The sequence below is a fragment of the Tursiops truncatus genome, chromosome 16, assembly GCF_011762595.2.
Source record: "Tursiops truncatus isolate mTurTru1 chromosome 16, mTurTru1.mat.Y, whole genome shotgun sequence".
Taxonomy (NCBI): domain Eukaryota; kingdom Metazoa; phylum Chordata; class Mammalia; order Artiodactyla; family Delphinidae; genus Tursiops; species Tursiops truncatus.
In genome coordinates this window covers 42,714,864-42,738,212 of record NC_047049.1, presented here as the reverse complement: position 1 = coordinate 42,738,212, position 23,349 = coordinate 42,714,864, and the positions used below count along the sequence as shown (strand labels likewise).

The window sequence follows — 23,349 nt, the reverse complement described above, 5'->3', positions numbered from 1 at the left end:
CTTTCATCTTCTCTGTCTTCCTGGTTCATATCTTAGGATAATTTTTTTACTGGATTGCTTTTTATTATTATTAATTAATGGAGAGTGTGTGTGCGTGTATACTTAATTTGTGATACATTTTGTGCATCTCTTCTATCTGGCTGTTCCTGAGCTATATCCTTTTATAATAAACTGATAATGTAGTAAGTAAAATGTTTCCCTGAGTTTGCCGCTCTAGAAAATTAATCAAACCCAAGGAGGGGGTTGTGGGAATCTCTGATTTATAGCCAGTAGGTCAGAAGTACAAACAACAACCTGGGCTTGGGACTGGCATCTGAAGTGGGGGAGTGGTGGTGCAGTCTTAACCTGTAGAATCTGACACTGTCTCAGGATGGATAGATGTCAGAACTAAGTTGAATTCTTAGACACCCTGCTGGTGTCCCAGGAATTGCTTCATGGTGTTTGGGGAAGCCCAACCTCTCCCCTCTCCACCAACACAAATTGGAATTGGGTCCAAGAACCCAAAGTAGAAGTGCTCAATATTGATGTTTCCAAATTTATCAACTTTCCTTTTTTTGTATGTATTATTTATCAGATCCTTCTAGGTGCTGAGTTCATAAAGTTATTCTTGTTTATCTTTTTTTTTTAAGTTTTGCTTTTCTATATTTAGGACTTGATTCTACTTAGAACTATTTTCTGTGTGGTTTGAGATAGGGTCGATTTTTTTTTTTTATTTGAATGATTATATCCATCAGGATGAACTACTTTTGCAATGGTAACAGTTTTTTAAATAAAAACATTTTTTATATTTAAATTTTTAAAGTTTTCTATACAGTTTTTCAAGGTTACACTCTATGTAAAATTATTACAAAATATTAGCTAAATTCCCCGTGATGTAATACAATACATCTTTGCAGGCTATCTTACACCTAATAGTTTGTGCTTCCCACTCCCCCACTCTATATTGCCCGCCCCCTCTCCCCACTGGTAACCACTAGTTTGTTCTCTATATTTGTGAGATTGCTTCTTTTTTGTTATATTCACTAGTTTGTTGTATTTTTTCGATTCCACATATATGATATCATATGGTATTTGTCTTTCTCTATCTGACTTATTTCACTTAGCATAATGTTCTCCAAGTCCATCCATGTTGCTGTCAATGGCAAAACTTTGTTCTTTTTCAGGCTGAATAGTAGTGCAGCATATATGGATACCACATCTTCTTTATCCATTCATTTGTTGATGAACACTTAGGTTTTTTCCACAACTTGGCAATTATGAATAATGTTATGAACATTGGGGTGCATATATTTTTTCAAATTAGTGTTTTTGTTTTTTTGGGATATATACCCAGGAGTGGAATTGCTGGCTCATATGGTATTTTTATTTTTTTGAGAAACCTCCATACTGTTTTCCACAGTGGCTGCACCAATTTACATTCCCATCATCAATGTACAAGCGTTGCCTTTTCTCCACATCCTCATCAACATTTGTTGTTTGTGTTCTTTTTGATGATAACCATTCTGAGAGGTGTGAGGTGATGTCTCATTGTGGTTTTACATTTCCCCGATGATTAGTGATGTTGAGCATCTTTTCATGTGCCTGTTGGCCATCCGTATGGAAAAATTTGGAAAAATGTCTATTCAGTTCCTTTGCTTATTTTTTAATTGTGTTGTTTATTTATTTATTTATTTATTTATTTGCATTACGCGGGCCTCTCACTGTTGTAGCCTCTCCCGTTGCAGAGCACAGGCTCCGGACGCGCAGGCTCAGCGGCCATGGCTCACGGGCCTAGCCGCTCCGCGGCATGTGGGATCTTCGTGGACCGGGGCATGAACCCGTGTCCCCTGCATCGGCAGGCGGACTCTCAGCCACTGTGCCACCAGGGAAGCCCGTGTTGTTTATTTTTTGATGCTGAGTTGTATGAGCTGTTTATATGTGTTGGATATTAATCCCTTATCTGCAATGGTAACAAATTATTGCCCAGATTTCAATGTCAAGACTAGTTTATTTCTTGATATTGGTATGTATGAGCTGTTTGTATATTTTTGAAATTAATCTCTTATTGGTAGCATCGTCTGCAAATATTTTCTCCCATTCAGTCAGTTACTTTTTCATTTTTCCAGTGGTTTCCTTTCCTGTGTAAAAGCTTTTAAGTTTAATTAGGGTATTCATTCCATATTTTTATTCCACTGTTCTATTGGGCATGTTTTGTACTATTATTATTACTGTTACTTCTTAATAAGTCCTTGTGTGTGGCAGGTGGGCCGACTTCTTCAATATTGTCTTTTTGCCTATAATTAGCTCTTCACTAATGTATAAATTTTAGAGGCAATTTGTCAAGTTCCGTAAAAGATCATGATGAGATTTCAGCTAGAATTGCATTGACTTCATAGATTTACTGGGGATAAATTACACGTTAAGATACTAAGTCTCATGGTGCATGAACATGTGTATCTCTCTCCATTTATATAGATTTTAAGTCCTTCAGTAACGTTTTATGTTTTTCTTCATAAATATCTAGCAAATCTTTCACTAAATTAATTTCTAGGTACTTTGCCTTTCCTTTTTTTTTACCTGTTCTATTTTAAATGGTGTATTTAGTCTGTTTACAGAAATGCTATTGACTGAAAGTAGATTTTGGGTCCAGCAACCTTGCAGAACTCTCTTCATTTTTAATTTTTTTGTACACTTTTTGGCTTTTCTACATGGATAATCATATCATCTTCAAAATCTATGCCTTTTCCCCCCAATTCTTCAAATTTTTCTTTCATTCTTTGTATTTCTTGATTCTTTAGCTAAGATCTCCAGTCCAAAGTTGGGTAGAGTCATTGATAATGTCTTCCTACTGACTTTAAAGGAAATGCCTTCAACATTTTACTATTCAGTGTGTTGTTTAAGGTCGGTTTTCTGATACACCTTTTAGCAGGTTAAAAATTCCCTCTCTGTTTATATTTACTTGAGAGTTTTATTATCAATAATTAATGTTGAATTTATTGCACCAGAATTTCATGTGAATAAAATATCCTATATCTTTGACTTTTTTCCTCAAAGATTAAGATGTAGCTTTTTCTATCTATTAATTATTTTCATATCTGGCCTTTATATTACCCTCTGGTTAATTTTCCAAAAATATTTCCAGTTGCATATGGCAGTTTAATGTTTTTTGCTTTCTAAAAAGTGATATCTCAATGAGTTTATGGGCACAGATTAGTTCTTCTTTAAAGTTGATACAATTTAGTGTTTTATGTTTGTAAATCTATATGTGTGAGTAAAACGCATGTACCCCCTACAAGTTCTGGCTCATAATATTGTTTGCTAGAGAGACCAATTTAAAAGTCAGAATTTTAAGTTAAGCTAGTAATGCCCTATTAATTTCAAATTCATGATAATTTAATAAAATTGAGCTGAGATCTTTGAATATTCAAAAGACCATTTTGGTTAAGACATTATCAGGCAATGGAAAGTGAGCTAGAGTAAAGGAAGCAGCCAATTACTTCTATTTTCTTTTGCCATAGTTATAAATGTCTCTCAGCTGCTGCATTGCTGGGGCTGTAGATTAATAGCAGGTATTCCAAGACATGGGCATCCTTTTCTGAATTTTGCTTGTTGAGGGCAGAATCAATATCAGCTTCTTTGTGGCTGCTTCCTCATTAGAAACCCTATCTCTATCACCAAACTTTCTTAAAGAGCCAGATGACTGTGGAAGTTCATTGGAAAAACAAAACAGAAAACAAACAAAAAGCTGGAAGTGGATTTTATTTTTCATTCTACCCCTGCAAAAGGAAGAGAGAAACAATTAAATTTAAATCAAATCACTAGTTCAGTCTTAGGTCCTTCCTCCTCAGAGTTCAGGTCCAAATATTTTGGTGTGAAAAACAGAACCTTCTCAGACTCCTATTTCCTGACTGGTTTACTGCTCCAGTGTTATCATGTGGCTGATAATCTCCCAGTCAGTTTTACTTGAGAGCAGGTTCTATCCATGTATATAAATTAGTGACTATGGGCATTAAGTCTTAAAAATTGCCTGGGTGGTAGAAAATATCTGTCTAAAAATATGGTCAAATCTTCATTGGCATAATTCCTAAGTGTCATGTAAAATTGATAAATATGGTATACAGTAAGTCCCCTACATACGAACGAGTTCTGTTCCAAGAGCACATTTGTAATTCCAGTTTGTAAGTCCAACACAGATAGCCTAGGTACCCAACTAACACAATCGGCTATATAGTACTGTACTGTAATAGGTTTATAATACTTTTCACACAAATAATACATAAAAAATACAAAAAATGAAACATTTTTAATCTTACACTACAGTACCTTGAAAAGTACGGTAGTATAGTACAACAGCTGGCATACATGGGTTGGCATCGAGTAAACAGGCGAGAAGAGTTACTGACTGGAGGAGGGAGAGGAGGTGGGAGATAGCAGAGCTGTAGGATTGGCAGCAATAGGAGATGGAGGGTAAGCTGCAATTTCGCTCACACCTGATGCTGATGGCACAGGTTCTGTTTCCTTGCTGGATTCAGTTATATCTACTCTCTTAAAAAATTGATCCAGTGATGTCTGGGTAGTAGCTTTTTTTTTTTTAGTCATAGATGACATCCTGGGCTTGAAATAAAGATACTGTACTACTGTACTCTATACCGTACTGTACTGTAAAGTACACAAAAGCACAACTTGAAGGTTCGTATGTAGGGGACTTACTGTGATATGGGATGAAACGTTCTAGATATGTTGCAAGACTTTGATCCTTATTGAAATTTTTTTTAGGAAAAGAGGAAATAATCACTCATTAACCACTTTTTCTTTTTATAGAAGGTATAAAATGACGCTTAAAGGAAATGGAATAGCCTGGACTCTGTTACAAGTTAATAAAATCTCTACAACCTCTACCTCTGGTATCAACTTAGGAACTATGTTCCATATAATTACCAGACTGATGACTAATTAACTCACCAGAGTTATCAGTTTGTCTTCCAAAGTATATTACTTTGTAAATGAACAGCTGAGTGTATTGAAAGAACTGTGTATATACCCTTGCTTCTCAGTAGAGAGCACTGTCAGGTCAATTGCCTGTGCAAGATCTCACCTAAGATGTGCGTATTCTAGGCCAGTTAAACAGTAACTGCTGGTGACACCAAGCAAGGTAGGGTATTGCCAAATCTGTAAACCTTGATTATTGCCATGCCATTGTCTGTTTTTCCTTAGAGTTTATACCTCTATTCCCAAATAACTTATTCTGGCAATCCATTTGCTTAAGAATGTTTATAGCATTCTTGATTATGGTACATTACATCAGTGTGGTTACTTTCTCATTTCTCATTGGGAGAAAACAGAATCAACGTCCAAGTGGCCATAAATACTACTTTTTCTCCTTAGTTTTCCAGCCTTTTGGAATGGTTATTTATCTGCAAACACATATCACATTAGCTGAAGTCATTTGTTTGGTTCCACAAGCTATAATGGACTCTCAACTTTTAAAGAGCAAGCACTTCTTCATGTTCATCTTTGTATCTCCAATTCCAATCATATAGATAGCATTCAGTAATTCTCTTCATACCTCAGTTGAAGTGCGCATTACAGTGTAAAACAATGCTTTTTAATTTTTGGTTTGCACCAGATAGTTACAGTTTAGGCCAGTGTTCTAGTACAACTATTATTTTTTTTAATAAATTTATTTATTTAATTTATTTATTTTTGACTGTATTGGGTCTTTGTTGCTGCACACGGGCTTTCTCTAGTTGTGGTGAGCGGGGGCTACTCTTCATTGTGGTGTGCGGGCTTCTCATTGTCGTGGCTTCTCTTGTTGCGGAACACAGGCTTTAGGTGTGCGGGCTTCAGTAGTTGTGGTATGCAGGCTCAGTAGTTGTGGCTCGTGGGCTCTAGAGTGCAGGCTCAGTAATTGTGGTGCACGAGCTTACTTGTTCTGTTGGCATGTGGGATCTTCCCGGACCAGGCATAGAGCCTGTGTCCCCTGAATTGGCAGGGGGATTCTTAATCACTGTATCACCAGGGAAGTCCCTCTAGTACAATTATTAACAATGATTCCCTTCTTACTCAAAAGTGTCCCAATTTAGATGGTAAATTATATGGTCACACCATTTATGTATGTTTTTCTGCCACTTAATGGAGTTCCTTTATGGCAAAGGCCATTTTTGCATCCTCAGGATTTAGCTCAGCATCAAACATAGTGGACCCTCAGTAAAGGTTTTCAAAACTGATTAGGTTAAAAAATCATGAAATATCATAAGTGATTTTCCACACATGAAAAATTTTTGAGAAAGAAGTAAAAAAGTATCTATATCATTCAGGGAGCTGGCAAGACACAGAGTGCACATTCAGATTGGGTGAGAGTTTAATAAATGGACTCTGTATAAAGAGGTGGGGAAAATGAGGGAAAGAATAAAGGTTAAAATAAAGGAAAGAATAAAAAACATAAAGGAAAAAATAAAAGTTATTCTGTGTAAAGATGTGAAAAAAACCGTAAGGGAAAGAATAATGGTGATTAATAAGGGAGGAGCAAGACATGACTGTCTAGGCTGATGTAGGAGAGGTGGAAACAGTTAAATTCAGGGAATAGGAAGATGCTTGGAGAAGGCTTCATTATAAGAGCTATGGTTTTCAGTTAGGGAATGCAGCCAGCCCGTGTTGATGTTGCTGACAGGAAACAAAGAGATTACATAACCTATTCTTACTCTTCTCCCTTTCTTCAATCTTTTATTGGCTAAATGCAAGGAGAAGCCAGAGGGCAAGGAAGCTTGTTGATATCCATTCATGTCAGCCTCTTGGAATATAGAACATGGTAGAGAAAGAAGAAAGTGGGCCTTTTGGGGGTACACATAAGACTAGGAGCAGAACCAGGAGAGGAAAATTAAATAATATTAGACATCTGTCATGAGATGGCTGGCCAGGGCTAGACTTCCCTGCATGAAGCAGTACCATCTGTGTGCAGCTAATACCTAACAAGCAGTGACAATACATGTGTTGATAGATAATATCATTTGGTTTCTTCAGAGCTTTAAGAAATAAAAATAATATTCTGACTCTACATTTATTAATTCAGTGATTTTCCCTGTGGTCATCTCTGATTCATGAGCATGTAAAGACAGTAATCCAGGGGCTCCTAAATGTGCCTTCTTTCAAAATGGAAATATTTTTATTTCTCTGATTGAAAAAATGTTTTTTAAAAGTGATGGAAAAATTTAAGAAAAATAGTAAGTAAAGAGCTATAATTCCACTATTCAGAGATAGTTTCCTTATGCATATATGTGCCTGCATATGTATGTATTTTATATTCATGTGGGCATATACACATTTGTAAGTTTTAAAAATATATTTCTTAGATTGACATATACACACTACTACATATAAAACAGATAACTAATAAGGACCTACTCTATAGCACAGGGAACTCTACTTAATACTCCACAATGACCTATATGGGAAAAGAATCTAAAAGAGGGTTGATATATTTGTATGTATAATTGATTTACTTTGCTGTACAGCAAAGTAACACAACATTGTAAATCAACAATACTCCAATAAAAAATTTTAAGAAATATATATTTCTTAAAATATATTGTGTGTATATATATATATAATAACATACTTTTAAAGGAATATTTCTGTGTAGATCTTATCCCCTTGTACCTAAGAAATAAATGAGATTAAAATAGATTGCATGGCAGCTCCATGGGCAGATCTGAGGTTTAAACTAAGACATGTCTGATTTCAAGATAGTCATTGGCTCTTTCACTTTAAAATCTTATCTTCTGCAATAAGGGGTGTTCACAGAAGCACAAAATTTAATATCACCTTTTCAAAGTACCCATTTTGTGAATGGTGGGATTAGATGCTGTGGCTCAGTGATTAGTCAGTTTTGAGGTCTGCGATTGAGCTGGTAGGCACTTAAGATCAATCAAAAGACTACATATGTAGCAAATGTACCAAAGTTGCCTGAATAAATTGTCATGACTTGGAATACATCAGAAACTCTACAACTAGTATTTCCTCAGGAAAAGACATATAAAGCAAGCAAGCAAGAAAGAAAACCCACCCACATCCCCAAAATAAATAAATAAGTAGAACAACTTAAATTCTGAAATTTTCAAATAGAATTTTTAGGTTAGGTGCACTAAACATTTCCCTTCCATTTATTGTTCTATCAATTTCTCTTGTTTCTTTCTTTCTTTCTTTCTTTTTTTAATGCCAAGGAAGAATTACAGGGAGACCATATGAAATAACAGCAAATGTAAATAAAATAGCAGTGATTTATGTTTTAACAGGTGCAATAAGTTGATTAGAAAATTGTACTGGAAACTGCTTATTTGATAAAATATATATTTGAAATAACTGGTAAGGAGTTGATAATAAAGTTTTTTTTTTTTTAATATTCTAGCTATTGTACAATAGCTTTCATTTACGGCAAAAAAAGAAGAAAATCATGATATTAGTGCTGAGTTGTTCAATCTTGTACATGACTTTTCCAAAGTCCAAATTATGACTTTGGCCAGTCAGAATAGTTTGCTTTATTTTGGTTGTAATTACGTAGTAATGTTTTCATGAAAAAGGCTTAGAAATGAAAAAAAAAAAATATGTTTTGGCAAGTTACAACTCCTGAGATCCTCAGTTTCCCAATCTAAAGATGAAAAGAAAGCATCAAATATACACATTCCCTTTGACTGGAAAGAGACCAAAGAGTGGATATGTTGACATAAATATATATCACTATATATTGTAGAATTAACCAAAACAACTGCTAGAAACTACATTGAGAATGATGGTGCTAAACTAATAGCAATTTATAACTAAAAAACAACAGCAGTTAAAACCATGAAAGCCTCAAAATGTACTGTCTTCCTAAAAATTTTGGAATTCCCAAAGTTCATGTGGTTAGTGGGAACTTTGCTATGTTGTTAAATGTTGCCAAGATTTAGCAGTAGATTAATGAAATAGGTTCTTCAGTAAACTCTTGCAACGTGAAACTTTTTGTAACAATTCATAACTCAGCAGTCACAAATAAGAAGCTTTCAGTTCTTATAAGTGAAAATTCATGGTTTGCAGTAAGTGAACTCACAGATCACCTGACCCTCTTCACCAAAATGTGTCTTTAGCTCCCTTGATTTGAAAATGCAGTGTGTAAAAATGAATCGTAAAGGCTTCCTAGGGACTTAGAATTGCTACAGTGCACCATAAGTTACAACCAGCTGGGGATAAACTCCTTTATGCTTTACCAATTTCTACCAAAGATCACAGAGTTAATTTGTGATTTTAGGGTTAGGCAGTTGCACACAAATATGATATTTACTTTGTCTTAGAGTTTGCTTATGATACGAGATATGTGTAAAATTGGGAAATTGTCAAAGGAGAACTAAAAAAAATGGGATGGTTGTTTTTTATAAAGTGGATTTTCATGGAACATTTTGGCAAAGGCCAGTTCAGACCACACACCTTCCAAACTTGAGTCTTGTTAAACTGCAAAGCCATGGATGGACCCAGTATAATTCAGAAGTTTCACAAGTCTCCTAAAATGACTTCTCACCTGAGCCAGGCATTCAAGTGCAGGCCACTTTGTATTGTTTCACAGCAGGATCTTGCATTCTTTGAGTGATGTTACCGTTTGTTGGAGTTCCCAGCAGGGCAGCTCTTCCACCCAGTTGCAACCAATTTCACTGATCAGTAGTTCCTGGTTAGCTTCACCCTATATATTCAATAATTCATTTGGCAGGTGCAAAGTAGACAGATCTTTAAGAAAACTCAAGATTTTAGGAGAATCAGAAAAAGACTCACTGATTATTTGTTTCTTGATTCTGACATTTAATTTGGATATTGAGGAGGATTTACTAGTCTCAAAGTGTTTATACTACAGAGATTTTTATTACGTAATTTTTATTCTTCTTTTAAAAAAAAACTTCATCCCTGTTGTCTATTTAATGCCTTGGATATCAATAGGTTGTTCAGATCTGCCCAGTCATTGGACTGTGGATTCAGATTTACGAAACATGGAAACAGGGAGTATTTGCTTGCAGAAACCTCTGCCCCAATATGCCCAACATTGTCTGGGTTTATTTCTTAGTTCTGCTACTAATAAGTGGGGTAAACTTGAGGGAGGTAGATAAACCTCTCTGTACTTCATCAATAACCTGGGGTACTAATAATATCACCCTTGTACTTCAGGAGACTAATGATACTAAAGTCATTTAATTAATTAATATATGTATAAAATACCTTAAAGCAGTAGTAAGCATATAGTAGGCACTTAGTGAGTGTTAACTTATTATAATTATTATACTCACTTTTGAATAAATATGTATCTATCATTTGGTAATTGCTTTCCTATGTGACCACAAATTACTGTTTCTGTTTTATTTTTAACATATATTTTTCTTAAATAGGTAATACATTTTAAAAAGGTAAAATGCTAAAGGATATATAGTGAAAAGTAAGTTTCTTGTCCTCACAGTGCCCCAATTGCTATTTCAACCAGTGATGTTTTATGCTAACATCTATTTATATAAGCTTTCATTTGAAGCATTAAAAGAACATGGTGAACACAAAATGAAGGATGTTATTCAAAAGGAAATACATTTTTATCTCATTTTTGTTGTTTATAATGATAGTAATAATAATAGAGTAATCTTGAAAAAAAACTGTTTTTGATAGGGTACTTGTTATGTAGCAGGCATTCTGCTACTACTGTGCTTAATGCATTATGTCATTCAGTAATCACAATTTTGTGAGATAGGTGCTATTATTAACTCAATTTTATAGATAATATCTTAAGCATAGCCAACTGGGATTAAACATTATGCTTTTAAAATTTAAGTTGTTTAAGTTGCCAGAGAGTAGAGAAATCCAAATACATTGTGTTTCTTTGAAAGGAATCTTATAGTCTACCTTTGTTTTCTATTCCCTTTTAAATACCACCCACTTATTTTTTATCAAGTTTATCTAATTTTTCTTGTGCTTTTGGTGCCAAATCTAAGAAACTATTGCCTAATCCAAAATCATGAGGATTTACTCCTGTGTTTTCTTCTGAGTTTTTGTTTGTTTGTTTTGTTTTTTTATTAGTTATCTATTTTATACATATTAGTGTATATATGTCAATCCCAATCTCCCAGTTCATCCCACCACCACCCCCCTGCCCACTTTCCTCCCTTGGTGTCCATATGTTTGTTCTCAGTATCTGCATCTCTATTTCTGCCTTGCAAACCAGTTCATCTGTACCATTTTTCTAGATTCCATATATATGCGTTTATATATGATACTTGTTTTTCTCTTTCTGACTTACTTCACTCTGTATGAGTCTCTAGGTCCATCCATGTCTCTACAAATGACCCAATTTAGTTCCTTTTTATGGCTGAGTAATATTCCATTGTATACATGTACCACATCTTCTTTATCCATTTGTCTGTTGAGGGGCATTTAGGTTGCTTCCATGTCCTGGCTATTGTAAATAGTGCTGCAATGAATATTGGGGTGCAAGTGTCTTTTTGATTTATGGTTTTCTCAGGGTATATGCCCAGTAGTGGGACTGCTGGGTCATATGGTAGTTCTATTTTTAGTTTTTTAAGGAACCTCCATACTGTTCTCCATAGTGGCTGTATCAATATACATTCCCACCAACAGTGCAAGAGGGTTCCCTTTTCTCCACACCCTCTCCAGCATTTGTTGTTTGTAGATTTTCTGATGATGCCCATTCTAACCGGTGTGAGGTGGTACCTCATTGTAGTTTTGATTTGCATTTTTCTAATAACTGTTGATGCTGAGCAGATTTTCATGTGCATCTTGGAATACCACCTACTTTTGATGGAGGAAATAACCCCAATCTAGACTCCTTGTCCAGTCTCCAATTCATTTTACATTGTCAACAGTTTGTACATTCCAAAACTCCAATGTTATGAAGTCTCTTGTTTGCTCAGAAGACCTAACTCCCCTCTGCTGAGATATTTACAAACCACTTATCCTGACTCCCAAGGTCTTGATTTGCCTACATCTTAACTAGCAACTTTATTTCCCATAATGCACCTACTTTGGCTTAATTAATAAAGGTTACTTAACAATTTCCTTATCACACAGCTAAAAAATACTAAAACAATTCTCTTTAGGATGTGGAATGATGAAATTCAATCTTTCGGTTTGGATAATTTGGATAGTGTAAAACAAAGTTTTCTCGCATCTACATTCATTTTTTAATTAGGAGATATTGATGAATTTTGCTTGAGGATTGGGAATATAAGCAAGCACACATTCTGATTAGACTTTTCCTGGGAGCCAGAGCTGTACCATGACTGTATTCCTCATCGGGCTGATCAACTCTTGGTGTTCAAGTTTAAAATGTGTAATAGTCCGGTGTGGCCTTGGGTGCTAGGGTCTGATTTGAAGATACAGTTTACTCTGTAGTGTGGAGAATGGAAACCATCACTGAAGAGCCCATTTTAGAATTCAGAGACACACCTGCTACCAGAGGAATTTTACATAGAGGCCTACTTAAGGAAAAACACATTGCTGATAATTTTTTTCTGTTGTGATTTTTGGCAAGGAATATTTCACATTTTTTGGAAGCACAGATCATCTGGTCAGGTGAATAATTTCCTCTCCAGTAAATCAATAGTGCCTTGTATGAAAACATAGAAGTCTCATCCATCCCTTTTAAATAAGAATGTTTTGAGATCCCCAAAGGCTGGAATTATGTTTCAGTCATCACTTTATTCCCCTTGCTAAGTGCCTTTCCTGGCACCAAGGAAATGTATTTTGAGTAAATGAATGTGTTCATGCATTGTCTGTCTGTAAAGGGGGCTTTGGATATCAATCTCTTGGAGATGAGTCTACGAGGATTGCTGCAAATTCCCTGGCACTAGAGAATTCTATGATGTAAAAAGAATTTCTGGCTCCTTAACAAAGCCCAGGGATTTATAGGACTAGATAAAATTGCTTCCAAGGCATGCTGGTGATGTACATGTGTTGCACATAAAGTATCTTATTTGAGTCCCAAATGCTCACTACTATATCATGGAACAGTGCCCAGAAGTGTACTTCTGAGCAGAGGCAGACAATGTACACTGTGTTTACTTTGATCTGTGGTGTCAGTGAATCATTTTGTTTTGACCTCTCAATGATTGATCTCAACAGAGAAACAGATCTTTAAAGGAACGTCATAGACCTTAAATAGAATTTTTTATTTGTTTTCTTAAGGGTAGGCTTGGGAATTCAGAAATGTGGAGGAAAGAAGGGCAGATGGTTAGTGTTGAAAGTTCAAAGGAGTTTAATGAAGAAATTAGTAGAACAGGGCAAAATAATGAAACAAGAGAAATTGTGTTCAGCCCATGTTCCAGAGCTTCTCTTTTTGTTTCCTATCAGATGCAATGGTGCCCTTTTAGTTCCCTTGGTATCCAGGGAACTAATTTTCCCTCTATTTTTCTATTAAATCTTGCTCTTGGGAAACAGCAAAATAGCTCTATGTTAGAGTAATGATAATCTACTTCCTCTCCAAAAATACTTTCATGTTAATGGGAGAGAAACTTTGGATTAAACAAGGAATAAATTGCTCCATATGGTTTTAGACAACAGTGAAGTAGGTGGAGGAGATATTTTAAGGTACATGAAAAGAGACTTACCCAGGCCCTCCTGAAATGATGTACCATAGACAACTCTAGCAGTAATGTTGCTCCCCCCTTAGAAACCAACAGCTGCCTTCCAGAATTGCCCTTGACTCCTAAGAGTTGGAAGCAATTCAAATTTGTTCATGGGATTTTCCCTAATCTGCACTGTGAAGACTGTCCAAAATAGTTGCTTTCTCTGAATTCAGATACTTCCATAATGTAGCAAAAGTTTAATAATTTTTACAGTATAAACTTGAAAAAATTATTTCCTTTTCTTTTGAATTTTATTTTATTTATATTTTTATACAGCAGGTTCTTATTAGTCATCCATTTTATACACATCAGTGTATACATGTCAATCCCAATCTCCCAATTCATCACACTGCCACCCACACCCCCTGTCGCTTTCCCCCCTTGGTGTCCATATGTTTGTTCTCTACATCTCTGTCTCAATTTCTGCCCTGCAAACCGGTTCATATGTACCATTTTTCTGGGTTACACATATACATGTTAATATACGATATTTGTTTTTCTCTTTCTGACTTACTTCACTCTGTATGACACACTCTAAATCCATGCATGTCTCTACAAATGACCCAATTTAGTTCCTTTTTATGCTGAGTAATATTCCATTGTATATATGTACCACATCTTCTATATCCATTCATCTGTATATGGGCATTTAGGTTGCTTCCATGAACATTGTGCTGTAATGAACATTGGGGTGCATGTGTCTTTTTGAATTATGGTTTTCTCTGGGAATATGCCCAGTAGTGGGATTGCTGGGTCATATGGTAATTCTATTTTTAGTTTTTTAAGGAACCTCCATACTGTTCTCCATAGTGGCTGCATCAATTTACATTCCCACCAACAGTGCAAGAGGGTTCCCTTTTCTCCACACCCTCTCCAGCATTTGTTGTTTGTAGATTTTCTGATGATGCCCATTGTAACTGGTGTGAGGTGATACCTCACTGTAGTTTTGATTTGCATTTCTCTAATAATTAGTGAAGTTGAGCAGCTTTCCGTGTGCTTCTTGGCCATCTGTATGTCTTCTTTGGAGAAATGTCTATTTATGTCTTCTGCCCATTTTTGGATTGGGTTGTTTGTTTTTTTAATACTGAGCTGCATGAGCTGTTTATATATTTTGGAGATTAATCTTTTGCCCGTTGATTCGTTTGCAAATATTTTCTCCCATTCTAAGGGTTGTCTTTTTGTCTTGTTTATGGTTTCCTTTGCTGTGAAAAAGCTTTTAAGTTTCAGTAGGTCCCATTTGTTTACTTTTGTTTTTTTTTCCATTACTCTAGGAGGTGGATCAAAAAAGATCTTGTTGTGATTTCTGTCAAAGAGTGTTCTTCCTATGTTTTCCTCTAAGAGTTTCATAGTGTCCGGTCTTACATTTAGGTCTCTAATCCATTTTGAGTTTATTCTTATGTATGGTGTTAGGGAGTGTTCTAATTTCATTATTTTACATGTAGCTGTCCAGTTTTCCCAGCACCACTTATTGAAGAGATTGTCTTTTCTCCATTGTATATCCTTGCCTCCTTTGTTGTAGATTAGTTGACCATAGGTATGTGGGTTTATCTCTGGGCTTCCTACCCTGCTCCATTGATCTATATTTCTGTTTTTTCTTTTTTTTTTGCCAGTACCATATTGTCTTGATTACTGTAGCTTTGTAGTATAGTCTGAAGTCCAGGAGTCTGACTCCTCCAGCTCTGCTTTTTGTCCGCAAGACTGCTTTGGCTATTCAGCATCTTTTGTGTCTCCATACAAATTTTAAGATTTTTTGTTCTAGTTCTGTAAAAAAATGCCATTGGTAATTTGATAGGGATTGCATTGAATCTCTAGATTGCTTTGGTTAGTATAGTCATTTTCACAATATTGATTCATCCAAATCAAGAACATGGTATATCTCTCTATCTGTTGGTATCATCTTTAATTTCTTTCATCAGTGTCTTATAGTTTTCTGCATACAGGTCTTTGGTCTCCCTAGGTAGGTTTATTCCTAGGTATGTTTTTCTTTTTGTTGCAGTGGTAAATGGAAGTGTTTCCTTAATGTCTCTTTCAGATTTTTCATCATTAGTATGTAGGAATGCAAGAGATTTCTGTGCACTGATTTTGTATCCTGCAACTTTACCAAATTCATTGATTAGCTCTAGTAGATTTCTGGTGGCATCTTTAGGAGTCTCTATGTATAGTATCATGTCATCTGCAAACAGTGACAGCTTTACTTCTTCTTTTCCAATTTGTATTCCTTTTATTTCTTTTTCTTCTCTGATTGCCATGGCTAGGACTTCAAAAACTATGTTGAATAACAGTGGTGAGAGTGGACATCCTTGTCTTGTTCCTGATCTTAGAGGAAATGCTTTCAGTTTTTCACCATTGAGAATGATGTTTGCTGTGGGTTTGTTGTATATGGCCTTTATATATGTTGAGGTAGGTTCCCTCTATGCCCACTTTCTGGAGAGTTTTTATCATAAATGGGTGTTGAATTTTGTCAAAAGCTTTTTATGCATCTACTGAGATGATCATATGGTTTTTGTTCTTCAATTTGTTGATATGGTGTATCACATTGATTGATTTGCATATACTGAAGAATCCTTGCATCCCTGGGATAAATCCCACTTTATCATGGTGCATGATCTTTTTAATATGTTGTTGGATTCTGTTTGCTAGTATTTTGTTGAGGAGTTTTGCATCTATATTCATCAGTGATATTGATCTGTAATTTTCTTTTTTTATAGTATCTTTGTCTGGTTTTGGCACCAGGGTGATGGTGGTCTCATAGAATGGGTTGGTAGTGTTCCTTCCTCTGCAAATTTTTGGAAGACCTTGAGAAGGATGGGTGTTAGCTCTTCTCTAAATGTTTGATAGAATTCACCTGTGAAGCCATCTGGTCCTGGACTTTTGTTTGTTGGAAAATTTTTAATCACAGTGTCAATTTCATTATTTGTGATTGGTCTGTTCATATTTTCTATTTCTTCCTGGTTCAGTCTTAGAAGGTTATACCTTTCTAAGAATTTGTCCATTTCTTCCAGGTTGTCCATTTTATTGGCATAGTGTTGCTTGTAGTAGTCTCTTAGGATGCTTTGTATTTCTGTGGTGTCTGTTGTACCTTCTCCTTTTTCATTTCTAATTTGATTGATTTGAGTCCTCTCCCTCTTTTTCTTGATGAGTCTGGCTAATGGTTTATCAGTTTTGTTTACCTTCTCAAAGAACCAGCTTTTAGTTTTATTGATCTTTGCTATTGTTTCTTTCATTTATTTTTCATTTATTTCTGCTCTGATCTTTATGATATCTTTCCTTCTGCTAACTTTGGCTTCTGTTTGTTCTTTCTCTAGTTCCTCTAGGTGTAAAGTCAGATTGTTTATTTGAGATTTTTCTTGCTTCTTGAGGTAGGCTTTTATAGCTATAAAATTCCCTCTTAGAACTGCTTTTGCTGCATCCCAGAGGTTTTGGATTATCGTGTTTTCATTGTCATTTGTCTCTAGGTATTTTTTGATTTCCTTTTTGATTTCTTCAGTGATTTCTTGGATATTTAGTAACGTATTGTATAGCCTCCATGTGTTTGTGTTTTTTATGGTTTTTTCCCTGTAATTCATTTCTAATCTCATAGCATTGTGGTCAGAAAAGATGCTTGATATGATTTCAATTTTCTTAAATTTACTGAGGCTTGATTTGTGACCCAAGATGTGATCTACCCGGGAGAATGTTCCATGCCCACTTGAGAAGAAAGTGTAATCTGCTGTTTCTGGATGGAATGTCCTATAAACATCAATTAAATCTATCTGGTCTATTGTGTGATTTAAAACTTGTGTGTCCTTATTAATTTTCTGCTTGGATGATCTGTCTATTGGTGTAAGTTAGGTGTTAAAGTTCCCCACTATTATTGTGTTACTGTCGATTTCCTCTTTTATAGCTGTTGGCAGTTGCCCTATGTATTGAGGGGCTCCTATGTTGGGTGCATATATATTTATAATTGTTATATCTTCTTCTTGGATTGATCCTTTGATCATTATGTAGTGTCCTTCCTTGTCTCTTGTAACATTCTTTATTTTAAGGTCTACTTTAACTGATATGAGTATTTCTACTTCAGCTTTCTTTTGATTTCCATTTGCATGGAATACCTTTTTCCATCCCCTCACTTTCAGTCTGTATATGTCCCTCGGTCTGAAGTGGGTCTCTTGTAGACAGCATATATATGGGTCTTATTTTTTGTATCCATTCAGCAAGCCTGTGTCTTTTGGTTGGAGCATTTAATCCATTCACATTTAAGGTAATTATTGATATGTATGTTCCTATTACAATTTTCTTAATTGTTTTGGGTTTGTTTTTGTAGGTCCTTTTCTTCTCTTGTGTTTCCCACATAGAGAAGTTCCTTTAGCATTTGCTGTAGAGGGGTTTGGTTGTGCTGAATTTTCTTAGCTTTTCCTTGTCTGTAAAGCTTTTTATTTCTCCATTGAATCTGAATGAGTTCCTTGCCAGGTAGAGTAATCTTGTTTGTAAGTTCTTCCCTTTCATCACTTTAAGTATACCATGCCACTCCCTTCTGGCTTGTAGAGTTTCTGCTGAGAAATCAGCTGTTAACCTTACGGGAGTTCCCTTGTATGTTATTTGTCATTTTTCCCTTGCTGCTTTCAATAATTTTTCTTTAATTTTTGCCAATTTGATTACTATGTGTCTCAGCGTGTTTCTCCTTGGGTTTATCCTGTATGGCACTCTCTGTGCTTCCTGGACTTTGGTGGCTATTTCCTTTCCCATGTTAGGGAAGTTTTTCACTATAATCTCTTCAAATATTTTCTCAGGTCCTTTCTCTTCTCCTTCTGGGACCCGTATAATGCAAATGATGCTGCGTTTAATGTTGTCCTAGAGGTCTCTTAGGCTGTCTTCATTTCTTTTCATTCTTTTTTCTTTATTCTGTTCTGCAGCAATGAATTCCACCATTCTCTCTTCCAGGTCACTTATCCGTTCTTCTGCCTCAGTTATTCTGCTATTGATTCCTTCTAGTGTAGTTTTCATTTCAGTTATTGTATTGTTCATCTCTGTTTGTTTGTTCTTTAATTCTTCTAGGTCTTTGTTAAACATTTCTTGCGTCTTCTCGATCTTTGCCTCCATTCTTTTTCCGAGGTCCTGGATCATCTTCACTATCATTATTTTGAATTGTTTTTCTGGCAGATTGCCTATCTCCACTTCATTTAGTTTTTTATCTGAGGTTTAATCTTGTTCCTTCATCTGGTACATAGCCCTCTGACTTTACTTCTTGTTTTCCTGTGAATGTGGTTTTTGTTCTACAGATTGCAGGATTGTACTTCTTCTTGCTTCTGCTGCCTGCCCTCTGGTGGATGAGGCTATCTAAGAGGCTTGTGCAAGTTTCCTGATGGGAGGGACTGGTGGTAGGTAGATCTTGCTGTTGCTCTGGCGGGCAGAGCTCAGTAAAACTTTAATCTGCTTGACTGGTGATGGGTGGCCTGGGTTGCCTCCTGTTGGTTGTTTGGCCTGAGGTGACCGAACACTGGAGCCTACCCTGGCTCTTTGGTGGGGCTAATGGCAGACTCTACGAGGGCTCATGCCAAGGAGTACTTCCCAGAACTTCTGCTGCCAGTGTCCTCATCCTCACGGTGAGAGAGAGCCACCCCCTGCCTCTGCAGGAGACCCTCCAACACTAGCAGGTAGGTCTGGTTCAGTCTCCTATGGGGTCACTGCTCTTTCTCCTGGGTCCCGATGTGCACGCTACTTTGTGTGTGCCCTCCAAGAGTGGAGTCTCTGTTTCCCGCAGTCCTGTCGAAATCCTGCAATCAAATCCCACTAGGCTTCAGAGTCTGATTCTCTAGGAATTCCTCCTCCCATTGCCAGACCCCCAGGTTCAGAAGCTTGATGTGGGGCTCAGAACCTTCATTCCAGTGGGTGGACTTCTGTGGTATAAGTGTTCTCCAGTTTGTGAGTCACCCACCCAGCAGTTATGGGATTTGATTTTATTGTGATTGTGCCTCTCCTACCGTCTCACTGTGGCTTCTCCTTTCTCTTTGGATGTGGGGTATCTTTTTTGGTGAGTTCCAGTGTCTTCCTGTCAGTGACTGTTCCGCAGTTAGTTGTGATTCTGGTGTTCTCGCAAGAGGGAGTGAGAGCACGTCCTTCTACTCCGCCATCTTGAACCAGTCTCCTGAAAAAATTATTTCTTGACCAATTCTATTGACTCTTCACTCTGAGGTTCCCCCACGCTTCCTGTAGGTCCCGTGGTACTTTGTAGACATCACACTCTGTGAATCACTTCATGCTTAAATTATTCTCATTTTTTTTGTCACCTAATCTATTAAACTTTTGCGTCTTTTTTGGACAGGAGTGATATTATCGTCATCTCTGTATCCCCAGGGATGGTACAAACTAGCACAAAGGAGTTGCTCAAGAAATGTTTGAACAAGTGAATGAATGATCTCCTCTCACGTACAAGGTACTAACATGGGGGAAAATGTTGTAGAAATAGCCAGTACTTCTTTAGTGCATATATAACTGCATCTTTGGACAAGCATGACACATCAAGGGATATACTTAACATAGCAATTTATTTTTATCTCCTGGAGACTTTTTTTAAAAATAATTAATTAATTAATTTTAACATCTTTATTGGGGTGTAACTGCTTTACAATAGTGTGTTAGTTTCTGCTTTATAACAAAGTGAATCAGCTATACATATACATATATCCCCATATCTCCTCCCTCTTGCATCTCCCTCCCACCCTCCGTATCCCACCGCTCTAGGTGGTCACAAAGCACCGAGCTGATCTCCCTGTGCTATGCAGCTGCTTCCCACTAGCTATCTATTTTACATTTGGTAGTATATATAAGTGCATGGCACTCTCTCACTTCATCCCAGCTTACCCTACCCCCTCCCCATGTCCTCGAGTCCATTCTCTACGTGTGCATCTTTATTCCTATCCTGCCCCTAGGTTCTTCATAAGCATTTTTTTTTCTTTTTTAGATTCCATATATATGTGTTAGCATACGGTATTTGTTTTTCTCTTGCTGACTTACTTCACTCTGTATGACAGACTCTAGGTCCATCCACCTCACTACAAATAACTCAATTCCATTTCTTTTTATGCCTGAGTAATATTCCATTGTATATATGTGCCACATCTTCTTTATCCATTCATCAGTTGATGGACACTTAGGTTGCTTACATGTCCTGGCTATTGTAAATAGAGCTGCAATGAACATTGTGGCACATGACTCTTTTTGAATTATGGTTTTGTCAGGGTATATGCCCAGTAGTGGGATTGCTGGGTCATATGGTAGTTCTATTTGTAGTTTTTTAAGGATCCTCCATACTGTTCTCCATAGTGGCTCTATCAATTTACATTCCCACCAACAGTGCAAGAGGCTTCCCTTTTCTCCACACCCTCTCCAGCATTTATTGTTTGTAGATTTTTTGATGATGGCTATTCTGACTGGTGTGAGGTGATACCTCATTGCATTTTGATTTTCATTTCTCTAATGATTAGTGATGTTGAGCATTCTTTCTTGTGTTTGTTGGCAATCTGTATATCTTCTTTGGAGAAATGTCTATTTAGATCTTCTGCCCATTTTTGGATTGGGTTGTTTGTTTTTTTAATATTGAGCTTCATGAGCTGCTTGTAAATTTTGGAGATTAATCCTTTGTCAGTTGCTTCATTTGCATATATTATGTCCCACTCTGAGGGTTTTCTTTTCATCTTGGTTATGGCTTTCTTTACCGTGCAAAGGCTTTTAAGTTTCATTAGGTCCCATTTGTTTATTTTTGTTTTTATTTCCATTTCTCTTATCTCCTGGAGACTTTAAAAAAATTCTCTCTGTTGAACTGTATCTTCCTCTGGTTCATTAAGTTATAGTTACTTGAAAAGAAGAGGAGATTCTTCAGTCAGTAAACAAAATGTTCATGCTTGCATTACAGTCATACTTTGAACTTTTTTTTTCTTTCAATATGGAGCCTTCTTCTCAGGCATGCTGTAGGGGATCAAAGTGGGGGTTTGAGAAGACCTGGAGCTGTGTGGGCCAGGAGTCTCTTTGGAGGCCTGTGTGTGCAGCTGAAGGGTGTCTCAGTAAAGGTTTTGACATTTGGGAAAAGATGCTAAGGTCTCAAAAATTAATCCCAATCCTGTGCATTTATAAGGTATCTTATATTTTGAGGCTAAGAAAAGTTTTTATTCTCTACTAATTTTGATACTGGATAGTGGTTATTGAGGGTAAGCAATCAGTTTGCCATCTTGAGACTGTTTTGTGGAGCTACGTATTTTATTATTGTTTTTATTATACTTTTTTATTATTATGTGTAGTGCTTTCCCTCACAGCCTTTGGAGTGGCAGGAACTGATAGAGGCAGATGGAGTTCAGGTCCAGCTGGAAAGAGCTGAAGCCTCTGTGGAGTTATCTCTGAGAAGCCAGTAGGCCAGTGGAGGCCTTTTTACCTTTGCAGCACCCCTTCCTCAGGAAGAACTATAAAACACATAGTCAAATGGGAGATGCTGCTCTGTCATGTTCTAAGGTCAGAACCGCCCTGAGGACCTCAAGCACCTGTCAGGCCTTTCCTGGGCCCTGAATCCACTTCACAGAGACATTAGGAACCTGGCTCTCCTGCCCCAGAGCTTTTGTCTTTGAGCCCAGTGGTGTTTTGTTCATACATCTGCCTTGTGGGGACTTTTTGCCAAGGGAGTGTGGGAGTTTTGTACGCTGACTCCTTCTCCATGGAAGAGGCAGGACTAGGTGGGAAGCCTACTTGCTGCACTGTATAGAAAAGATGCCTGTCACAGATGCTGACCTCCAGTCTTTCAGTGCAACCCTGCTTTCATCGTCCCCTCTCTGGGTTAGTGAGGCAGTGACAATCTATAATTCATGCTAGAATAATTCAGTTACAAGTGAAAACCATTTCCTCTAAGTGTCTGGTTGTGGCACCTTTTAAGGAGCTTTTAAATTTGGTAGGTTGAGTAATAGTCACTTACCACAGCAACACAGCACACAACTTGGATGGAAGTCACAATGCTTTGGTTGTATCCTCACCAAGGAAACCCAAGTCTTCCAGACATACCTCTTTGGTCTTCATTACTTTCTCTTGTGGGGGCCAGCATCGCTCAAAAAGTTTCCTCTGGGTCTCTCCCTTTATCCATATTTCATGTGAGATTGACTTCTAGATCCACCAGTAACCAGTGGCAGGATCTTGAACTGTTGCCTGGTTATAGCCGCAGTTTCTTAATCTGTAAAATTTATGATAACAATATACCAATATCATAAGGTTGTTGCAAGGATTAAATGAGATCAAATACTCAATATACTAAACCAGTGCCTGGCATGGTAAATTATAAAGATTACGATTATGACTGTGATTAAGTTTAACTCTGTTCTGTTTCAAAGATATCCACTCGTAATTTAAGTACTACTTAAAACACAATCCCTGTTTTTCAAAAGCAAATACATATGAATAAGGTGCATCATTCATGTACGTATGAGTGTAAAGAATGAAAATATAGAAGCCAACCTGTCAATAGTGGCAATCTCTCTGTTGTAGAGCTACAGGTGTTCTTATTTACCTCATCTTGACTGATTTAAATTTTCTAATTTTTCTAAAGTTAGCTATTAAAATAATTTCAGTAATAAGGTAAATGATATTTTTCTTTATTTTTAATTATTTAATTTTGTAGGTAGAGAGTTTCAGAGAGCAATTTTCCCAATCAAGGGTTCTAAATCTGGTCAGTGTTTTCTGTTACCCTGAGCACTGAAGAGAATTCCACGATGAGACA

General features: G+C 36.7%; 1 long non-coding RNA gene across 1 annotated transcript in view; it reads right to left on the bottom strand.

Moving 5' to 3' along the window:
• The window catches only part of LOC109550123 (uncharacterized), a 592,312-nt gene that overhangs the window by 195,177 nt on the left and 373,786 nt on the right, over positions 1–23,349 (bottom strand). Inside the window, exons 6-7 of the long non-coding RNA XR_012326525.1 lie at positions 22,555–22,806; positions 9,527–9,685 (exon numbers count right to left, since the gene is read on the bottom strand). This is a non-coding gene — a long non-coding RNA (uncharacterized lncRNA). The remainder of the gene's footprint in view (positions 1–9,526; positions 9,686–22,554; positions 22,807–23,349) is intronic.